We start from the raw sequence: 21554 nt of genomic DNA on the forward strand, positions 1-21554 counted from the left end.
CTTCTGATTTGGGGATAAAAAGAGGTTCAAAAAGAAACAAAGAAAAAAAAAGAAAAAAAGAATAAAAAAAAGAGATTGAATTAAAAATTCAATCAAGAATTTAAAAAAGAATTAAAAAAAAAGATTGAAGAGATTAGGATCTCTTCTTATTTGGGGATAAAAAAAGGTTCAAAAAGAAAGAAAGAAAAAAAAGAAAAAAAAAGAATTATAAAAAAGAAAATGAATAAACAAAAGTATAAAAAAGAAAAATATATATATATTAGATAATCTAGTTAAAAAACGTTGAAAAAGAAAAGGGTAATGGTTATAAAAAATTTTAGCAGAAGAAGAGAAAAAAAATGAAAAAGAAAAAAATTAAATTAACTGCAAGACTGAAAAATCACAGGCAGAAAGCCATGAGTTCCGTGGTTTGTTTTCTCCTCCTCTGGAATTCTGGTGCTCTCTCCTTGGTATTGAAACTGCACTCCTTGTTAGGTGAACTTGGTCTTGGCTGGATTTCTTGTTGATCTTCTGGGGGAGGGGCCTGGTGTAGTGATTCTCAAGTGTCTTTGCCCCAGGCGGAATTACACCGCCCTTACCAGGGGCCGGGGTGAGTGATCTGCTCGGCTTTGCTTGCAGGAGCTTTTGTTCCCTGAGCGCTTTCCGTAGAGTTCCAGAGGACGGGAATACAAATGGCGGCCTCCTGGTCTCCGCCCGGAGGAGCCGAGAGCCCGGGGTCCCGCTCCCCAGTGTGCCCTCAGCGAACAGCTCCCATTAACTCGCGTCTGCCCAACCTCCGGCCGAGCTCCGAGCTCACCGAGCTTGCGACCGGTTCAAGGCAACTCCAAGCTGCGAGCTCACTGTCGGCTCTGTCTGCAGCCGGCCTTCTCGCTCCAATATCCACAAGCTCTGCTACACTCAGACACCCCCGATCCTTCTGTGACCACGCAGGACCTGAGGTCACGCCGACCCCGTGTGGGCTTTGCCCCGGTTTAGCCTCCGGAGTGATGTCCCTCAGTAGAACACACTTTTAAAAGTCCTGATTTTGTGCTCCGTTGCTCCGCCGCTTGCCGGGAGCCGGCCCCTCCCCCCGGGGTCTATCTTCCCGTCGCTTTGGATTCATTTCTCTGCCAGTCCTACCTTTCAGAAAGTGGTTGTTTTTCTGTTTCTAGAATTGCTGTTCTTCTCTTCGATCTGTCGATGGATTTGCAGGTGTTTGCAATCTTTAGATAATCTCTCTAGCTGATCTCCTGCTAGCTGAGGTAGTCTCACCTGCTACTTCTCCGCCATCTTGTCTCCTCCCCCTGAGGTGTTCTTTATAAATCTTTTATACCAGCCCCTTGTCTGTCGTGTCATTTGCAAATATATTTTACCACTTTGTAGGTTGCTGCTTTGTTTTGTTGACTCTTCCCTTTGCTGTGCAAAATCTTTTGATCTCAGTGAAGTCCCAAAATTTTATTTTCACTTTTTTTTCTTTGCCTTTGGAGACATGTCTTGAAAGAAGTTGCTATGACCCATGTCAAAGTGGTTACTATCCATGTTCTTCTTTAGGATTCTTGTGAATTCTTTTCACACGTTGATTTCATTTACCTATTTTCAGTTTATCTTTGTGTATGGTGTGATAACATGGTCGAGTGTTTTCTCCTACACATAGCTCTCCAATTTTCTCCAATGGTCAAGTGCCTTCTTCTACACATAGCTTTCAAATTTTCTCCAATTTTTCTAGTATTTATTGAAGAGGCTGTCTTTTTTCCACTGGATATTTTTTCCTGTTTTGTCAAAGATTATTTGACCACAGAGCTGTGGGTCCATTTGTGGACTCTCTACTCTGTTCCACTGGTTGATATGTCTGTTTTTGTGTCAGTACCAGGTTGCCTTGATGACCACAGTTCTGTAGTAAAGCTTGAAATCAGGTAACGTGATACCCACAGGTTTGTTTTTCTTTTTTAACATTTCCTTAGCAGTATGGTGTCTCTTCTGGCTCCCTACAAATTTGAGGATTGCTTATTCCAGCACTTTGAAAATTGCTGGTGGAGTTTTGATCAGGATGTTATTGGAAGTATAGATTGTTCTAGGCAGTATAGGCATTTTAACAATGTTCATTCTTCTGGTCCATGAGCATAGAATGCTTTTCCATCTTTTAGTCTTCTTCAGTTTCTTTCATGAGTGTTCTGTAGTTCCTTGAGTACAGATACTGTATGTTATTGGCTAGGTTTATTCCAAGGTATCTTATGGTTTTGGGTGCAATCATAAACGGAATCAATACTCTATTTTCCCCTTCTATATTTTAATTGTTATTGTGTAAGAAACCAAATTATTTTTGTATATTGATTTTTTAAAAGATTTTATTCATTTATTTGACAGACGGAAATCACAAGTAGGCAGAGTAGCAGGCAGAGAGAGAGGAGGAAGCAGGCTCCATGCAGAGCAGAGATCCCGTTGTGGGACTTGAACCCATGACCCTGGGATGATGACCTGAGATGAAGGCAGAGACTTTAACCCACTGAGCCATCCAGGCACCCCTGTACATTGGTTTTGTATCCTGCACATTGCTGATTTGCTGTATGAGTTCTAATAGTCTCGGTTTTCCATATAAAGTATCATGTCATCTGCAAAAAAAAGAGAGTTTGACTTATTCTTTGCCAATTTGATTACATTTTATTTCTCTTTGTTGTCTGATTGCTGTTCCTAGGACATTTAATACTATGTTGAACAGTAGTGGTGAGAGTAGGTATCCTTTCATGTCCCTGATCTCAAAGGGAAGGCTGTCAACTTTTCCCCATTGATAATGATATTTGTTTTGGGTTTTCATAGATAGATTTGATGAAGTTTAGGAATGTTCCCTCTATCCCTATACTTTGAATGGTTTTAATCAGAAATGGATGCTGGATTTTGTTCAAATGCTATTTCTGCATCAATTGAGAAGACCATGTGTTTTTTCTCTCTTTTCTTATTGATTTGTTCTATCACAATGAATACTTTGCAAATGTCGAACCACCCCTGCATCCCAGGGATAAATCCCACCTGTTCGTAGGGTATACCCCTCTCAATGTACTGTAAGATCCTATTAATTGTGATCTTGTTGAGAATATTGACATCTATATTCATCAGGGGTATTGGTGTGAAATTCTCCTCTTTGTTGGGGTCTTTGACTGGTTTGGGGATCAGGGTAATTCTGGATTCATAAAAAGCAGTTTCCCTGGACAAATGTTGCTTGCAGTTTTAGTAGCACCATGGTGCAGAGACAAGCTGGAGCTCCTATGACCCCTGAGACAGTGGCTGGGACTGTGCTCTGCCATTAGAAGTTGGCAGAGGGGGACTCTATGTGCTCTGGGCCAGCCAAAGGGAAATAGACTGAATCCTCTCTCTGACGTGGAAGTCTGGGTACAGTTTGCTTGTCTCTAAACTTTCAAAGAACTGTCCTTTTTTCTTGATAGCCATTATATTTGGAGAAGAACTCTAATTGTTCCCATACAGAGATCAAAAGACTAACTTTAATGAGTCTGGTTGGGGTCTCACCTCAGTCAGCACCTCCAGAAAATAAACCTGAACAGAGGGAAGCACAGGTCAGGCATTTCCTGGTTCTGATAAATGCTGCATGACTATACCTTCTCATAGTATAAACATTTCATCTCTGTCTTCCACAGATGAGTGTTTTCTGCTCTCAAAAACACCCGCTGAGATGTTAGAGGAAAGAACCATACATTCTATAGGCCAACACCAACAAAGGAAAGTGGAAACTTGAAATAATTAGCAACATAATTCAAGTCCCTGAAAAGATATTCAAGGACCAGCATGGCAGGAATACTCTCTACCACGGTTGCTGTTCTTAGATTGCATTGCTTGGAGAATTCTTGACACAACCATGAGTGGGTAGGAAATAGACTACAATTTAATCTCTGAAGGACACCAGTTCAGGAAAATAATTAGCTTTGTGTATTTAGCATCCACTTAAAACTACTGGAAGATGTTTATTCTGCAAAGTAATATCAGGCTGTATTCTATTTCTTCATATCATATTTGGTCCACCAGCAGCACTACCACCATTCAGGGAGGGAGGTGGGATGGAGATCTAGGTCTCAGATGGCTTTGAAGTTACAGTAAACCAATTATCGCACATCTACCCAGACACTAAAGAATGGAGTTTTAGTATGAGCAGGAATTTAGGGTATTTTCAGTATTTCTTGGTCATTTATTAAAAGCCAAGCATGGCATCAAATTTAACCCTAAACGTTAGACTGTAAATTTGCTTTGGACCAACAATGTAAATGCTTCCCCTAGAGTTCCACTCTGTTTCCATTGATGTGTTGTTTCGAAATCCCACAAGACTTAGGAGAAAATGTCTCATTCACATTTGTATTCTCAGAAGTTGGCACAGTTGTCCATCATAATGCAGGTTCTCTGGAACGTTTACAGGATGAATGCTGGCATAAAACTTTGAGGGCCTACTGTGCAATGCCTTTTGTGATCTTGCCAAAGTATCTTTTCTGAAGAAATCATTCTGCTTCTGAAATTTCTATGAAAAATTTCAGAATGAGTTCTCCCCATTTTAATATTTGTGTTTTATATGTATGGTCAATGAGCTTCTTTTAAAACAAAATGGAAAATACTCTTTTTTTTTAAACTAAGCCTTGGTTATCCATAGAGAATGATACTGAGGCTATGAATGCCTTAGTAATCAGTGTTTTGCAGATGTCTGAGGCATTCATAGCCTCAGTATCATTCTCTATGGATAACCAAGGCTTAGTTTAAAAAAAAAGAGTATTTTCCATTTTGTTTTTCCTATTTTTAATAGGTCCCACAGCTCAGATGTGTGAGCTGTGTGAAGCTCACACCATTGCATAAATCTGGGAACCCACTGTTTGCCTCCAACCAAGGTGTTGCATGATGGCTTCAGTGCAAAGGTTAGTGTCCCCCCAAGCACCTCACCAAAAGGCCGATAATGCACAAATAACCTTCATTACCAAGAGTCTCTCAGGCCTCAGGTGTTCTGTTTTATTCTTGTTTTTTTAATGTAAAATATGTAACAAAGTAAAGGTTCACTCTTGGGAGGCATATTCTCAAGCCATTAAGCCACCATCATGAAGAACTTGATCATATCATCGCTACCACATCCTTCATTGATGTCAGGCTTTGCAAGCATGAGCTGCTTTTGTTTTGAACTCCTGCTCTACCAAACAACACAAGCAAAATCACCCTGCAGTAAAATAAACTCACATTATGGTGGCTTCAAACAACATAACCGCTATGATTCCCTGCATTCTTCTCATTAAGGACCTGAGCCTACACAGTGGCCAGTCTTTGCAGAATTGCTGCTACCTCTGGCAGTGGGGAGGGTGTCTTCAAGTGCCCCTAGGAATGAAAATGACACAGCCATTCACATTTTATTGGCCAAAGTAAAGAACCAGGGGATTGCCATTTTCACTTGTTTCTAGAATACAAAAATTTGGGAATACTTTTATAAACAACACTAAAGTATGTCGCAATTACAGCTGATAACTAAAATTTATCTTAAAAAGACTTCATTCTGATATAGTCTAGCTGTATTAACCGTCTCTCAAACACATTTCTAAATAATATTCTGTACAAAATACAAGGAAAAGATTTGTATTAGCATTTTGTTCCTATTACTTTTGCTTGTATTTGCCATAATTTGTTTTGTTCACTCTCTGATATGTAAACAACTTTCCATAGGATGATTCACCAAAAATCCTGTATTAGGGTCCCACATTATGGTAGGTGGTGGTTTTTCTTCACAAGAAATGTGTAAAAAATTTTATAGGCACTGCGAGTTCAATGAAAATGAATAGATAATTATTATCATAGGAAATATGATGAGATATTTCATTTTTTAAAAATATGTGAAATGTGGATGGATCCTGGCTGTTGGCAGAACATAAATCCTCCCAGTCATCCAAACTAGTTCTTATCCTGTAAACTCGTCATAACCCGTATACAGCAGTCCAGTCATTAAAAATTAATTAATTAATTAATTAATTAAAAAGAGAGCTACTCATTCACAAGTTGTATTATAATGGTGGACTGGAAAACCATTTGGAGTTCTTTTGCTGATCATCCTTCGTATAAATTAATCTCTATTCATGCTTGCCTTGACCTTCACACGCAAAGGCTATAGTCTTGTTCTGCATAACCAAGACTACTATAATAGATATCCAGAGGTGAGTGTTAGCCCACTTGAACACTGGCAGAATATGCCTAGCCTAGAGGAAGCTTCAGAATTTCTCCTTCTTACTCCTGGTTGTAGCTCTGGAGTGAGGGCAATTGCAATGTTCCTCCACACTGTAGAATTCGAAGAGGCACAGCTTCGTCTTCAGATTATCTCCTTGTTTTTTGTCCCCAGGGGATGCAGTGGCTTCCAGCAGTAGCTCATCTCTGTGTTCTCAGACCCATGCTTGCTCACCTTCAGTAAACTCTACTCATTGCAATGATTCCAAGGAATCCAGTTCTTTACTGGACCCTGATGGATACCACTGTGCAAATCGAGGGGTCATCACTTTATCCGTGTGTGTACTCATTTACTGAAAAATGGGTCAAATCAGGAATACAGTCACCAAAAGACCAAACTGCTTCTGCTTTAAATAGAAAATATCTGAGTTCTGAAAATGTAATATCAGTTTCTGAATTCAACTCTCTTTCTCAACTTCTGGAAGCCACGTCCTCAAACTTTATATCTCACAATAATTTCCCAAGATATCCTACTCTTGTGAAGGTCTATTGAGCTCTTGTTGTTGTTGTTATTTTTATAAATTTGTCATAGTGTGTGGAGATTTTATATCACATTTTGCTAGTTCCAATTAGCTTGTTAATGGCCAAGTAAACCTGGACTTCCATCAATGATCTTCTACTGTCTATAGACTCCCATCTAGGCACTAAATGGTCTGTTTACTTCATTAAACATGGTAGGTGCTTTTTTTTCCCTTTGAAGTGATATATTCTCTGCCAAGTATTATATTGTTGTCCTAAGCTTCAACCCATACTTCTCTTTTTGGGGTTTGTGGGTCATCTCAGACAACAGACAACCACATTCCCCATGAGTTTCCAACTCCATCCTTGGGGTAGCACAAAGTGAGCCCCATAGGGATATGTGGAGAAGTGGTACAGGATGGCTTCTGTCCATTTCTGCACTCCCTGCAGTTACACCAGCATTGACGGAATGATCTGAGGTCAAGATGAAAGCACTGTGATCCCTCTGAGCCGCAGAAGGACTTACACTAAGTACACAGCTCAGCTCTAGCCAAATAGGCCAAGTCATCAGCCCTTCTGCAAGCATCCATGGTTTAAAAATTAAAATCTCTTTTTTTGTTCCTTAACCCCTGAGGGTAGCAATTGATTTGAACCGTTTCTATACCATAATGTCTTTGTGCTTTCTTTTTGCTACCCCAATACTCAAATATGTGGTTAACAATTCCATACACCAAATGTTTCTGTTTAAATAATTGGTGCGTTCTCTTTTTCTCTGGATTGGTCTCTAACTAATATGTATGCCAAATACATAACATTTATGCAATTTATTTAAAAAAACTTATAGCTCAATGTGCCATCCAAGAACAGCTCTTATTAAACTTTTTTAACTCTTTCTTCCAGAATTTTCTACTAATAAAATTAATAAGTTCTATTAATTAAATTATCTTAAATACATATTATTTGAGACTGACATTTGGTGCTAGGACATCAAAAATAAGACTACATATGTTTTTTTCTGTTATATCATAAAATATTTGGCAGATATTGACCAAATTAAAGTGGTATATATAGGATATATATTAATATATTTGCTTATGAGCTTTACTCAAAATTTTAATGGAAAACCCAAGAAGGCCACCCACAGGTACAGGCAATTGTACTTCAAGGCACCCAATACTAAGGTTTCTGGAGAATCGGTGAGATTCTAGTTGGGATGCCATGCTGGGAGCAGGGGAGCAAAGAGAACCAAAAGCAAAAACTACCATGGCAAATAAATGCTTCGAGATCTTAGCTATTTTTGTTCACCATCAATATGGTACTCACTTGATTCCTACTAAGCAGTATTTTCTGGCATGAGTATCAGGCAGGATTGAATAACTGACGTTTCATGACATGAGCAAGAAGTGTGTCAAATGCTCAGACTTGGAAGTTATTTGATACCAGCAGTATCACTTAGGGCCTCTGGGTGTAGATGGCAGACAGGACGAGATCAGTGGGGCCACTCTCTCTAAAGGATGTATTACTAGGGAGTGGGAGGAGGTGGAGATACCTTTATGCTATGATGCAGGGTGATGTGTGGGCCAAGAGAAAGGAAGGACAAAAGGCTTTGTAAGGAGCATCTTGGACTTATGCAGTTTCAAGGAAACCCCGGTCAGGCTGAAGGGTGTTTTGAGCAAGTAAAATTTTAAAAGTCAAGAAACACATGAAAACTGGCATATGATCCACACCCAGTCAGTATGGATGAAACTCTAAATAAGCCACCAGATGAGCATAGCTCTTTTAATGAAACCAATATGTTTCCTAGCTATCAGCACATGTTTGTTATGAAAGATTAGGCTATATGTAATTCAAAATGGAGAAACAGAAAGCAAAAATGGCAGTTTGTTGCATTGTATGCACTTTGGTGCTTTGTACGGAGAGCTCCAGCACTTGTCCCTCTTGACTTTTGCTCAAGGTACAAACACATCACTGGTCTCTTTTCCTCTCACATCAGCATCTCTGTAATGGTCTCTGTGCTGGATACATAATTCTGCATATTCTCTCATTTATACTCTGGAAACATACACTCTTATTTATGTTGAGCTACTCAAAACTTACTCTGGATTTTACTGAGAAGATGAATGCAATTGTTTATATCACACATCCCACAATTAAAAAAAAAAACAACAACTTAAAAATAACCACGAAAATTTGTTTTCTCCCACAAGTACACTATCAACCCTGAACAGAGAGCTATCTACATTTTCTTCCCCTACTTCCTCCACCAATATTTGGCCTCTTCTTAACAGATATCACTCAGATATTTATTTTGTTACACACAATGATTTGGTTGGTCCTTCCTGAGCTGGCACCCCATCATCAATATGTCCAAACCCATCTTGATGAACTAAATGCCTGTGTTCATAATCTCTGCCCTTTTTTGAAGACAAGCACCTGCTACCTGAGTATGGCCCTCATAGCTCTACGCCGCTCTAAACCATTATTTTTCTCAAATATACATAAAGTTCTGTCCCAGGGGACTACCAATAGATAAAATTTCCTCATATCATAAAAAATCCACTTTTTCATTATAATATTCATGATATTTTCACTCCCTTTTACACATAAAATATACTATGGATATTATACCAAGTCAGTTAATGGATAATGATGGATGATCTCTCTTTGTGTCAGTGCTAGATAATGGTTTGATTTCTTCTTTGCTGATTTGGATGGCTTTAATTTCTTTTTGTTGTCTGATTGCTGAGGGTAGGACTTCTAGTACTATGTTGAATAACAGTGAAAACAGTGGTGATAATGGACATCCCTGCCATGTTCCTGACCTTAGGAGAAAAATTGAGAATTTTTCTCCATTGAGAGTGATATTTGCTGTGGGTTTTTCAAAGATGACTTTGATGATATTGAGGTAGGTACCCTCTACCATTCCCCACACTTTGAAGAGTTTTGATCAAGAAAAGATGTACGTTGTCAAATGCTTTTTCAGAATCTATTAAAAGTATCATACGGTTCATGTTCTTTCCTTTATTTATGTATTGTAACGCATTGATTGATTTGTAGATGTTGAACCATCCTGGCAGCCCTGGAATAAATCTCACTTGGTCGTGGTGACTAATCCTTTTAATATATGCTTGAATCCTACTGGCTAGTATTTTGTTGAAAATTTTCACATCAGTGTTCATCAAGGATACTGGTCTGTAATTCTGTTTTTTGATGGGGTCATTGTCTGGTTTTGGGATCAAGGTAATGCTGGCCTCATAAAATGGGTTTGGAAATTTTCCTTCAATTTTTTTTGGGGGAGAATAAGTATTAATTCTTCTTTAAATGTTTGATAGAATTTCCCTGGGAAGCCCTCTGGCCCTGGACTCTTGTTTGTTGGGAGATTTTTGATGACTGCTTCAATGTCCTTACTGGTTATGGTTCGGTTTAGGTTTTTTATTTCGTCCTGGTTCAGTTTTTGTAGTCTTTACATCCCTAGGAATGCATCCATTTCTTCCAGATATGTATATTTGCTCCCAGGACATATATTTGCTCATAAATATGTTCTTATAATTGTTTGTGTTTCTTTAGTGTTGCTTGTGATCTCTCCTCTTTCATTGATGGTTTTATTTATTTGGGTCCTTTCTCATTGTTTTTGAAAAGTCTGGCCAGGGATTTATCAAACATATTAATTCTTCCAAAGAACTAGCTCTTAGTTTCGCTGATTCTGTCTACTCTTTCTTTTTCTTTCTTTCTTTTTTTTTTGTGGTTTCTATTTCATTTATTTCTGCTGATCTGTACTATTTCTTTTCTCTGGATGGGTTTAGGCTTTCTTTGTTGTTCTTTATCCAGCTCCTTTAAGTGTAGGGTTAGGTTGTGTATTTGAGACCTTTCTTGTTTCTTGAAAAAAGGCTTGAATCACTATATACTTTCCTCTCAGGACTGCTTTTGCTGTGTCCCACAAATGTTGAACCATTGTTTTTTTTTTTTAATTTATTTTTCATTTATTTTCAGCATAACAATATTCATTATTTTTTCACCACACCCGGTGCTCCATGCAGTCCATGCCCTCTATAATACCCGCCACCTGGTACCCCAGCCTCCCACTCCCCCGCCACTTCAAACAACTCAGATTGTTTTTCAGAGTCCATAATCTCTCTTTTTTTTATTTTTTATTAAAATATTTTATTTATTTATTTGACAGAGAGAGATCACAGGTAAGCAGAGAGGCAGGCAGAGAGAGAGAGAGAGGGAAGCAGGCTCCCTACTGAGCAGAGAGCCCGATGTGGGACTCAATCCCAGGACCCTGAGATCATGACCTGAGCCGAAGGCAGCAGCTTAACCAACTGAGCCACCCAGGCGCCCCCATAATCTCTCTTGATTCACCTCACCTTCCAATTATCCCCAACTCCCTTCTCCTCTCTAACTCCCCATGTACTCCATGCTGTTTGTTATGTTCCACAAATAAGGAAAACCATATGATAATTGACTCTCTCTGCTTGACTTATTTCACTCAGCATAATCTCTTCCAGTCCTGTCCATGTTGCTACAAAAGTTGGGTATTCATCCTTTCTGATGGAGGCATAATACTCCATAGTGTATATGGACCACATCTTCCTTATCCATTCGTCCGTTGAAGGGCTTCTTGATTATTTCCACAGCTTGGCGACTGTGGCCATTGCTGCTATAAACATTGGGGTAGAGATGGCCCTTCTTTTCACAACATCTGTATCTTTGGGGCAAATACCCAGGAGTGCAATAGCAGGGACATAGGGAAGTTATATTTTTAATTTCATGAGGAATCTCCACACTGTTCTCCAAAGAGGCTGAACCAACTTGCATTCCCACCAACAGTGTAAGAGGGGTCCCTTTTCTCCACATCCTCTCCAACACATGTTGTTTCCTGTCTTGTTAACTTTGGCAATTCTAACTGGTGTAAGGTGATATCTCAATGTGATTTTAATTTGAATCTCCCTGATGGCTAGTGATGATGAACCTTTTTTTCATGTGTCTGATAGCCATTTGTATGTCTTCATTGGAGAAGTGTCTCTTCATAACTTCTGCCCATTTTTTGATATGATTGTCTGTTTTGTTTGTGTTGAGTTTGAGGAGTTCATTATAGATCCTGGATATCAATCTTTTGTCTGTACTGTCATTTGCAGATATCTTCTCCCAATCCGTGGGTTGCCTCTTTGATTTTTTGACTGTTTCCTTTGCTGTGAAGAAGGTTTTTATTTTGATAAAGTCCCAAAAATTCATTTTTGCTTTTGTTTCCTTTGCCTTTGGAGACATATCTTGAAAGAAGTTGCTGTGGCTGATATCGAAGAGATTACTGCCTATGTTCTCCTCTAGGTTTCTGATAGATTCCTGTCTCACCTTGAGGTCTTTCATTCATTTTGAGTTTATCTTTGTATACGGTGTAAGAGAATGGTGGAGTTTCATTCTTCTACATATAGCTGCCCGTTTTCCCAGCACCATTTATTGAAAAGACTACCTTTTTTCCACTGTATATTTTCACCTGCCTTGTCGAAGATTGTTTGCCCATAGGGGTGAGGGTCCATATTTGGGTTCTCTACTGTGTTCCATTGATATATGTGTCTGTTTTTATGCCAGTACCCCGCTGTCTTGGTGATCCCAGCTTTGTAGTAAAGCTTGAAATGAGGTAACGTGATGCCCCCAGTTTTGTTTTTCAACATTTCCGTAGTGATTCGGGGTCCCTTCTGATTCTATACAAATTTTTGGATTATTTGCTGCAGCTCTTTGAAGAATACCAGTGGAATTTTGATCGGAATGGCATTAAAAGTATAGATTGCTCTAGGCAGTATAGACATTTTAACAGTGTTTATTCTTCTGATCCAAGAGCATGGAATGGTCTTCCATCTTTTTGTGTCTTCTTCAATTTCTTTCATGAGTGTTCTGTAGTTCCTCGAGTACAGATCCTTTACCACTTTGGTTAGGTTTATTCCCAGTTATCTTATGTTTCTTGGTGCTATAGTAAATGGAATCGATTCTCTAATTTCCCTTTCTGTATTTTCATTGTTAGTGTATAAGAAAGTCATTGATTTCTGTACATTGACTTTGTATCCTGGCACGTTGCTGAATTGCTGTATGAGTTCTAGTAGTTTGGGGGTAGAGTCTTTTGGGTTTTCCATATAGAGAATCATATCATCTGCGAAGAGAGAGACTTTGACTTCTTCACTGCCAATTTGGATACCTTTTATTTATCTTTGTTGTCTGATTGCTGTTGCTAGGACTTCAAATACTATGTTGATCAAGAGTGGTGAAAGTGGGCATCCTTGTCGTGTTTCAGATCTCAACAGGAAGGCTGCAACCTTTTTCCCATTGAGGATTATATTTGCTGCGGGTCTTTCATAGATAGATTTTATGAAGTTCCAGAATCTATCTGGAACTTCTATCACTATATTCTGAAGTGTTTTAATCAGGAACAGATTCTGGATTTCGTCAAATGCTTTTTCTGCATCGATTGAGAGGACCATGTGGTTCTTCTCTCTTCTCTTGTTGATTTGTTGTTATCACATTGATTGATTTGCTTATGTTGAACCATCCTTGTAGCCGAGGGATGAATCTCACCTGATCATGGTGGATAATCTTTTTAATGTGCTTTTGGATTCTCTTTGCTAGGATCTTGTTTTTATTATCATTTGTTTCCATGAATTCTTTCAATTTCTTTAATTTCCTGGTTGAGCCATTCATCCTTAAATAGGATGCTCTTTAGCATGCATGTGTTTGGGTTCTTTCCAACTTTCTTCTTGTTATTGAGTTCTATGTTCTGAACATTGTAGTCTTAAAATATGCGGGGAATGACCCCAAATCTTTGGTACTGATTGAGACTTGATTTGTGACCCAGGATGTGATCTATACTGGAGAACGTTCCATGTGCGCTAGAGAAGAATGTGTATTCTGTTACGTTTGGATGGAATGTTCTAAATATATTTGTGATGTCCATCTACTCCAGTGTGTCATTTAAGGCCTCTATTTCCTTGTTGAACTTTTGCTTGGATGATCTATCCATATCCATGGGGAGAGTGTTAAAGTCCCCTACTATTATTGTATTATTGTTGATGTGTTTTTTTTATTTTGTTGTTAATTGGTTTATATAGTTTGCAGCTCCCATGTTAGGGGTATAGATATTTAAAGTTGTTAGATATTCTTGCTGGACAGACCTTTGAGTATGATATAGTGTCCTTCTTCATCTCTTATTATAGTTTTTGGCTTAAAAACTAAATGATATGATATACGGTGTGCCTCCCCAGCTTTCTTCTGATGTCTATTAGCATGGTAAGTTGTTTTCTACTCCCTCACTTTAAATATGGAGGTGTTTGTGGTGCTAAAATGAGTTTCTTGTAGATCACATATTGATGTGTTTTCTTTTTGTATCCATTCTGATATCCTGTGTCTTTTGATTGGGGCGTTTACACCATTTACATTCGGGGTAACTTTTGAAAGGATACATTCAGCGTAATATTGAAAGATATGAATTTAGTGCCATCGTATTGCCTGTAAGGTAACTGTTACTGTTATTGTCTCTGCTCCTTTCTGCTATACTACTTCTAGGCTCTTTCTTTGCTTAGAGGACCCATTTCAATATTTCCTGTAGGGCTCGTTTAGTGTTACACATTCTTTTAGTTTTTGTTTTTCCTGGAAGCTTTAGTCTCTCCTTCTATTTTCAATGATAGCTTAGCTGGATACAGTATTCTTGGCTGCATGTTTTCCTCATTTAGTGCTCTGAATATACCATACCAGTTCTTTCGGGTATGCCATGCTCTGTGGGTCAGTCTGCTGCCAAAATAATATTTATATCATGTATGCTACAGACTTTTTGTCCCAAGCTGCTTTCAGGATTTTCTCTTTGTCTCTAAGACTTGTATTTCTACTACTAGATGACAGGGTGTGGTCAATTTTTATTGATTTTGAAGGGGGTTTTCTGTGCCTCTTGGATTTGAATCTTGTTCCTTTTGCCATATTAAGGAAATTCTCTATAATTCTCTCCAATATGCTTTCTGTCCCCCCGTCTCTTCTTCTTCTGGAATCCCAATTATTTTAATTTTTTTCGCTTATGGTATCACTTATCTCTTGAATTCTCCCCTCATAGTCCAGCACTTCTTTGTTTCTCTTTTGCTCAGCTTCTTTATTCTCCATCACTTGTTCTTCTATAACATTAATTGTCTCTTCTGCCTCAATTATAATAGCCATAAGAGGCTCCATTTTTATTGCACCTCATTAATAGTTTTTTTTTAAATTTTCAGTTTTGTTAGATTTTAGTTATTTTATTTCTCCAGAAAGAGATTTTATTTCTCTAGAAAGGGTTTCCCTAATATCTTCTATACCTTTTTCGAGCACAGCTAGCACCTTGAGAATCTTCATTCTGAACTCTAGTCTGTCATATTTCCAATGTCTAAATTTATTAGGTCCATAGCCTTCAGTACTTCTTGTTCTTCATTTTTTCTTTTCTTTTCTTTTTTTTTTTTTTTTGGTGAGTTTTTCAGCCATGTGATTTCATCTAGATAAGAATATATGAATGAGAGAATAAAATACTAAAAGTGTGGCAAAAACCCCATTAAAAGCATGCTAACCAAGTCAAAAGGGACCCAAGTCAGTGGGAGAAGAAATGGGGTAAAAAAGTTTAAAATATATATATATGTGTATATAAGTGTATATATATATATATATATATATATATATATATATATATTCCCAAAATATTCATCATACAGTTTGTGACATTTAAAACTATTCTTGGCTATGTATGTTCTATAACCATTTTTTTATCATTAATCAACATTGTTTTAAAAATTTTGCTTTATTTGATAATGAAAATGGTATTTTTTTTACTAATTTGCATTTCTTTTTTTTCCCCCAATTTATTTATTTTCAGAAAAACAGTATTCATTATTTTTTCACCACACCCATTGCTCCATGCAAGCTGTGCCCTCTATAATACCCACCACCTGGTACCCAAACCTCCCACCCCCCCCACTTCAAACCCCTCAGACTGTTTTTCAGAGTCCATAGTCTCTCATGGTTCACCTCCCCTTCCAATTTACCCAAATTCCCTACTCCTCTCTAACGCCCCTTGTCCTCCATGCTATTGGTTATGCTCCACAAATGAGTGAAACCATATGATAATTGACTCTCTCTGCTTGACTGATTTCACTCAGCATAATCTCTTCCAGTCCCGTCCATGTTGCTACAAAAGTTGGATATTCGTCCTTTCTGATGGAGGCATAATACTCCATAGTGTATATGGACCACATCTTCCTTATCCATTCATCCGTTGAAGGGCATCTTGGTTCTTTCCATAGTTTGGCGACTGTGGCCATTGCTGCTATAAACATTGGGGTACAGATGGCCCTTCTTTTCACGACATCTGTATCTTTGGGGTAAATACCCAGGAGTGCAATTGCAGGGTCGTAGGGAAGCTCTATTTTTAATTTCTTGAGGAATCTCCACACTGTTCTCCAAAGAGGCGGCACCAACTTGCATTCCCACCAAGAGTGTAAGAGAGTTCCCCTTTCTCCACATCCTCTCCAACACATGTTGTTTCCTGTCTTGCTAATTTTGGCCATTCTAACTGGTGTAAGGTGATATCTCAATGTGGTTTTAATTTGAATCTCCCTGAGGGCTAATGATGATGAGCATTTTTTCATGTGTCTGATAGCCATTTGTATTTCTTGATTGGAGAAGTGTCTGTTCATATCTTCTGCCCATTTTTTGATGTGTTTGTCTGTTTCGTGTGGGTTGAGTTTGAGGAGTTCATTATAGATCCTGGATATCAACCTTTTGTCTGTACTGTCATTTGAAAATATCTTCTCCCATTCTGTGGGTTGCCTCTTTGTTTCTTTGACTGTTTCCTTTGCTGTGCAGAAGCTTTTAATTTTGATGAAGTCCCAGAAGTTTATTTTCGCTTTTGTTTCCTTTGCCTTTGGAGACGTATCTTGAAAGAAGTTGCTGTGGCTGAAATCAAAGAGATTACTGTCTATGTTCTCCTCTAGGATTCTGATGGATTCCTGTCTCACATTGAGGTCTTTTATCCATTTTGAGTTGATCTTTGTGTATGGTGTAAGAGAATGGTCGAGTTTCATTCTTCTACATATAGCTGTCCAGTTTTCCCAGCACCATTTATTGAAGAGACTGTCTTTTTTCCACTGTATATTTTTTCCTGTTTTGTCGAAGATTAATTGACCATAGAGTTGAGGGTCCATATCAGGGCTCTCTACTCTGTTCCACTGGTCTATGTGTCTGTTTTTATGCCAGTACCATGCTGTCTTGGTGATCACAGCTTTGTAATAAAGCTTGAAATCAGGTAAGGTGATGCCGCCAGCTTTATTTTTGTTTTTCAACATTTCCTTAGCAATTCGGGGTCTCTTCTGATTCCATACAAATTTTAGGATTATTTGCTCCAGCTCTTTGAAGAATGCCGGTGGAATTTTGATCAGAATGGCATTAAAAGTATAGATTGCTCTAGGCAGTATAGACATTTTAACAATGTTTATTCTTCCGATCCAAGAGCATGGAATGGTCTTCCATCTTTTTGTGTCTTCTTCAATTTCTTTCATGAGTGTTCTATAGTTCCTCAAGTACAGATCCTTTACCTCTTTAGTTAGGTTTATTCCCAGGTATCTTATGGTTCTTGGTGCTTTAGTAAATGGAATCGATTCTCTAATTTCCCTTTCTGTATTTTCATTGTTAGTGTATAAGAAAGCCACTGATTTCTGCACATTGACTTTGTATCCTGCCACGCTGCTGAATTGCTGTATGAGTTCTAGTAGTTTGGGGGTGGAGTCTTTTGGGTTTTCCATATAAAGAATCATGTCATCTGCGAAGAGAGAGAGTTTGACTTCTTCATTACCAATTTGGATACCTTTTATTTCTCTCTGTTGTCTGATTGCTGTTGCTAGGAATTCTAATACTATGTTGAACAAGAGTGGTGAAAGTGGGCATCCTTGTCTTGTTCCTGATCTCAATGGGAAGCTTGCAAGCTTTTTCCCATTGAGGATGATATTTGCTGTGGGTCTTTCATAGATAGATTTGATGAGGTTCAGGAATGTTCCCTCTATCCCTATACTTTGAAGCGTGTTAATCAGGAATGGATGTTGGATTTGTCAAATGCTTTTTCTGCATCAATTGAGAGGACCATGTGGTTCTTCTCTCTTCTCATATTAATTTGTTGTATAACATTGATTGATTTACGAATGTTGAACCATCCTTGTAGCCCAGGGATGAATCCCAACTGATCATGGTGGATAATATTTTAATGTGCTGTTGGATCCTGTTGGCTAGGATCTTGTTGAGTATCTTAGCATCCATATTCATCAGTGATATTGGTCTGAAATTCTCCTTTTTGGTATGGTCCTTGCCTGGTTTGGGGATCAGGGTAATACTGGCTTCATAGAAAGAGTCTGGAAGTTTTCCTTCTGCTTCAATTTTTCAAAACAGCTTCAGGAGAATAGGTGTTATTTCTTCTTTGAAGGTTTGGTAGAATTCCCCAGGGAATCCGTCAGGTCCTGGGCTCTTGTTTTTTGGGAGATTTTTGATCACTGCTTCAATCTTGTTATTAGATATTGGTCTATTCAGGTTGTCGATTTCTTCCTGGTTCAATTTTGGTAGTTTATATTTTTCCAGGAATGCATCCATTTCATCTAGGTTGCTAAGCTTATTGGCATATAACTGTTCGTAATAACTTCTGATGATTGTTTCTACTTCCTTGGTGTTAGTTGTGATCTCTCCCTTTTCATTCATAATATTATGAATTTGGGATTTCTCTCTTTTCTTTCGGATTAGTGTAGCCAGTGGCTTATCGATCTTATTGATTCTTGCAAAAAACCAGCTTCTAGTTTCATTGATACGTTCTAATGTATCTCTGGTTTCTCCCTCATTGATCGCAGCTCTAATCTTGATGATTTCCCTTCTTATGTGTGGAGTTGGTTTGATTTGTTGTTGATCCTCCAGTTCTTTAAGGTGTAGAGACAGCTGGTGTATTCTGGATTTTCAATTTTTTTTGAGCAAGGCTTGGATGGCTATATATTTTCCCCTTAGGACCGCCTTTGCTGTATCCTATAGGTTTTGGACCGAAGTGTCTTCATTCTCATTGGTTTCCATGAATTGTTTCAGTTCTTCCTTGATCTCCTGGTTGATCCAAGCATTCTTAAGCAAGGTGGTCTTTAGCTTCCAGGTGTTTGAGTTCCTTCGGGACTTTTCCTTGTGATTGAGCTCCAGTTTCAAAGCATTGTGATCTGAGAATATGCAGGGAATAATCTCAGTCTTTTGGTATCGGCTGAGTCCTGATTTGTGACCCAGTATGTGGTCTATTCTGGAGAAGGTTCCGTGTGCACTTGAGAAGAATGAGTATTCTGCTGTTTTAGGGTGGAATGTTCTGTATATATCTATGAGGTCCATCTGGTCCAATGTGTCATTCAATGCTCTTGTTTCTTTATTGATTTTCTGCTTCGATGATCTGTCTAGTTCTGAAAGAGGCGTGTTAAGATGTCCTACGATTAGTGTATTCATATCAATATGACTCTTTATCTTGATTAACAGTTTTCTTAAGTAATTGGCTGCTCCCATATTGGGAGCATAGATATTTACAATTGTTAGATCATCTTGGTGGATAGTCCCTTTAAGGATTATGTAGTGTCCTTCTGTATCTCTGACTACAGTCTTTAGTTTGAAGTCTAATTTGTCTGATATGAGAATCGCTACTCCAGCCTTCTTTTGAGTCCCATTGGCATGAAAGATGCTTCTCCACCCCTTCACTTTCAGTCTGCGTGTATCTTTAGGTTCAAAATGGGTCTCTTGTAGACAGCATATGGATGGGTCCTGTCATTTTATCCAATCTGCAACCCTGTGCCGTTTTATGGGTGCATTTAGGCCATTCACATTGAGAGTGATTATTGATAGATACGTTTTTATTGACATCGAGTTACCTTTGATGTCTTTCTTTCTGTAGAATGTCTCTATATTTCTGTTCAATGCTATTCTTGGGATTTTTCCTCTTTTATAGAACCCCCCTTAATATTTCCTGCAGTGTCGGCTTGGTGGTTGCATAGTCTTTTAAGCCTTGCCGGACTTGGAAACTCTTATCTCTCCATCCATTTTGAATGTCAGTCTTGCTGGATAAAGTATTCTTGGCTGCATGTTCTTCTCATTTAGTGCCCTGAATATATCTTGCCAGCCTCTTCTGGCTTGCCAGGTCTCTGTGGACAGGTCTGACGTTATTCTGATGGGCTTCCCTCTGTTAGTAAGGAGCCTCTTTGCCCTGGCAGCTTTCAAGAGATTATACCTACAATTATAATTTCTCAATTTGACTATCAGGTGTCGTGATTTTTTTTTGGAATGTATAATCTTGGGTGGAGACCGTTCAGCCTCTAGTACATGAACGCTGGTTTCATTCGCGAGATTCGGAAAATTTTCATGAAGGACTTGTTCCACGATATCTTCTAGACTTCTTTCTTTCTCCTCCCCTTCAGGAATTCCAATAATTCTGACGTTGGAACGCTTCATGGCATCATTTATTTCCCTAATTCTGCTTTCGTGGGATCTAAGCTGTTTGTTCCAGGCTTCCTCCTGATCCTTTCTCTCTATCTGTATGTCTTCCAGATCATTAATTCTCTGTATTTTTCTTCTGTTGGGCATTCCTCCTCCTCGTCATTCTGGTGGGAGAAGACTGAACAGATGTAGCTGGATGTATCAACTCTGGTGCAGTCAAGGTGCACCCTGGAACACTTCCTGATCTCCGTCTCAGAGAGAAGCCTCCGTCTGGGTGCAGAAGCTGAATAAATTCCCCCTTGGACGCTAGCAGTGCAAGTTCCAAGTTAAAGACCCTGGGGGCGCAGGATCTTTTGCTCGTCCCCAAAGCCAAGGCAGTGGCGGCTGTCTGGGAGCTCCTGACCGCCAGAGAGGTTCCAAGCAGTGATCGTACACTGAGATTTTGCCGCCGGCCCGGGCTGGGAGTGCCCGGCTTGCGCGCACCTCTTTTCACAGGCGGCTGTAGGTCGGGCGCGCGTCTGGGGCACTGAGAACGGGGCGCTGGTCCGTAAGCCGCAGGCTGGGCTTTTGCGCTCCTCTGTCTGGGGAAGAGTTTCGCGCGTGCGCGGCTTAGACTTTGAAACAATGGTGCGGGTCATGAAGCGCCCCCGGGCCTTAGAAACCCAGGAGAGCTGGAGGGACGTGCGCGCGCATCTCAAGCTTTGTGGTAGGGCTAGTGTGCATTCTGCAGACCGGCGCAGCTCCCATCCCCTCACAGGAGCCGGAACCCCCACGCTCTGGGGCGCGCTGGTGGCTTAGGGACCAGGAGCCAGTTTCTCCGCCGCACTCTCTCTGCCTCCACGCCCGGGAGGTCGTCTGGGACCGGGGACTTAAGCCCCTGTCCCTAGCCGCCCCGATTCCCACAATTTGCCCCCGCGATCCTTTGCTCTTTTGGAGTGCTTTCAACCAGTCTCCAAGTTAATGCTGGTCCCCAGATGCAGTGCACTCTCGCTCGTATCTGGGTATTACTTTTGCACCGGTCACCTGTGGTGGCTCCCTCCCCCTTTTGTTTATCTTCCGATATCAGTCCGCTGTTCCCATTCCGCTTTACCTGCTCATTGGCGTCTTCTGCCCCTGTAGAGATCCAGACGTGTATAATTCTGATCTCAGTCTGATTTCATGGGTGATCGGAGTTCTTTGGTAGGTAATCAGCTCACTTTGGGGTACCAGCTGAAAAGACGCCTCTTCCTCGTACCCCGCCATTTTGTCACCCCCTAATTTGCATTTCTTAACTAGTAAGTTTGAATTTTTTTTGTGATTTTTATTGATCTCTTGAATTTCCTTTTTCAGTTTGTAAGTCTGTGACCTTGAGTCTCTTTTGATTCCATCTGAACCTTGGTTTCCTTTTC

The 21554-nt window shown here is 39.5% G+C and overlaps 1 long non-coding RNA gene across 1 annotated transcript in view; it reads right to left on the reverse strand.

Moving 5' to 3' along the window:
* Window positions 1-2558: 2558 nt before the first annotated feature.
* The window catches only part of LOC122913944, a 32490-nt gene continuing 13494 nt past the window's right edge, over window positions 2559-21554 (reverse strand). The window contains exon 3 of the long non-coding RNA XR_006385752.1: window positions 2559-2588. This is a non-coding gene — a long non-coding RNA (uncharacterized LOC122913944). The remainder of the gene's footprint in view (window positions 2589-21554) is intronic.

Source organism: Neovison vison, chromosome 7 (assembly GCF_020171115.1).
Source record: "Neovison vison isolate M4711 chromosome 7, ASM_NN_V1, whole genome shotgun sequence".
Lineage (NCBI taxonomy): Eukaryota > Metazoa > Chordata > Mammalia > Carnivora > Mustelidae > Neogale > Neogale vison.